The sequence below is a fragment of the Lygodium microphyllum genome, unplaced genomic scaffold (assembly GCF_053477565.2).
Source record: "Lygodium microphyllum isolate KBCC unplaced genomic scaffold, Lygodium_microphyllum_v1.1.10 scaffold_391, whole genome shotgun sequence".
NCBI lineage: Eukaryota > Viridiplantae > Streptophyta > Polypodiopsida > Schizaeales > Lygodiaceae > Lygodium > Lygodium microphyllum.
Genome location: NW_028229857.1, coordinates 46,930 through 48,583, shown reverse-complemented (window position 1 = coordinate 48,583; position 1,654 = coordinate 46,930). Strand labels below are relative to the sequence as shown.

At 42.6% G+C, this 1,654-nt stretch overlaps 1 pseudogene; it reads right to left on the bottom strand.

Moving 5' to 3' along the window:
* Nucleotides 1–380: 380 nt before the first annotated feature.
* LOC148008098 (pseudouridine-5'-phosphate glycosidase pseudogene) lies at nt 381–944 on the bottom strand (annotated as a pseudogene).
* Nucleotides 945–1,654: the final 710 nt, after the last annotated feature.

Sequence of the window (1,654 nt, the reverse complement as noted above, 5' to 3'; positions counted from 1 at the left end):
TAATTTCAGAATAGAAGGATAGATCGTCAATTGTAGTGGCCTCCACAAAGGATCATATTTATATTTCTTCATAATAGTTACAGCAGCAATAAAAGACGAATACAGAAGATCCTCAGAGTATATACAAAAGGTTTAGAAAACAGTTTTAGTACAGATCATAATAATGTCCAATATTATAAGGAATTTGAAGTCACAAATCTGTTCTTGGCATAGGAGAAAAACCAGCAAAATCACTCCTTAATACGAAACATCGATACTCGGTAAGTCTCCCCTCGGGTAACAATAATTTAGTACATATGAAGATGGAAATCTTCAGTCATGAACGGACTGGGACCTTATTCTGTCATCCAACCACGATGAGATATCATTCAATATGATGGTCACATTGTCATCAGACTTTCCTTTGCAGAAGACTTAACCAGCTCTATGTTTGTAGCAAGCGAGGCTCCACCAGTAATTTCATTGACTCTTTTGGGTAAAAAGGGGGTGATTGTGCTTCCACTAATCTTTTGCTTCAATGCTTCTTGCAAAGATCTACTGATTGCTGACTCAATCGGCTTGGCAACTGCTTCATGTTCTTCCAGGATTGGCACCCCAATGAGTAGTCCACTCTGTAAATCCAAACTAGAGTTCGCACCTTGTATGAGACCCTATGGGAAGGGTCATGTTGGGGTTCTTTCCCCTAAACAAGTTTGCATAAGCCTCGGAAATCGAAGACATGATATGATATCTGCACATTCGTCTGGAGAATCAACACGACAAGGTACCTTGCAACCACTGTGGCGAGTAAAGAAAGCAGGAAATTCATTGGTCTTGTATACAGTAACACCTTCAGTCTCAAGGTACTCTAACGTTCTCGGAATGTCAAGAATTGACTTAACACCAACACAGAAAACAGCAACAGGCGACCTTCCAAGCTCTGTTAAATCAGATGAGACATCCATTGCTTTTCACCATCAGCATGTGATATCTCGTCCTTGGGGTAAGTCTGTGAAGTAAACAGATCCTCCCGAGTATATATCAGACCAACATTAGTCCATGTCTTTAATATATCCATAGTCGTATATTTTATGGGTTTTGTAATCTGCTCAAAGCAACTGATACTTGTGCTCCCACCCTCTTTCCCAGATTGCCGAGCCTTTGCTGTTTTTGAAACTGTCCAATATTTAGCCTATAAGCAGAGATTCCCCTCCTTAGCTTCTTCACCTCCATTTGCCTTAATACTCCCTTGATGCAAACCTTCATCAATCGACATGGGCTTCTAGAGCATGTCAACCTTCGGCATCTGCAAGGTGGCCTCTAAAGCAGCAAAATTACAGGCATCCTCGGCATCATAGAGGGCTATTGCAATCCCATGCGGCTGAGATCTGAAGCTTGGGAGCATTCCTTTGCGAGACCATTCTGGGCTTCAGCGTGCCGAGACGCCTTAAGACTCCCCTTCCTCCTTTCATGATTGCCCACCAAAAAGCTTCGCAGCCTGTCGCTGTCAATAATGAAGAACACCGGGCCAAAATCTTCATGTCACCCCAGAAATACGGTGACCAACTCCATTTCTCTAGAAATACATTTATCTCTGCACGTCAACTTCAAGCTCCTCAAATACGCTGGGTCCTTCCTTAGGACTCATGAGAGAAGGTGGAATCGAGCCGACGAT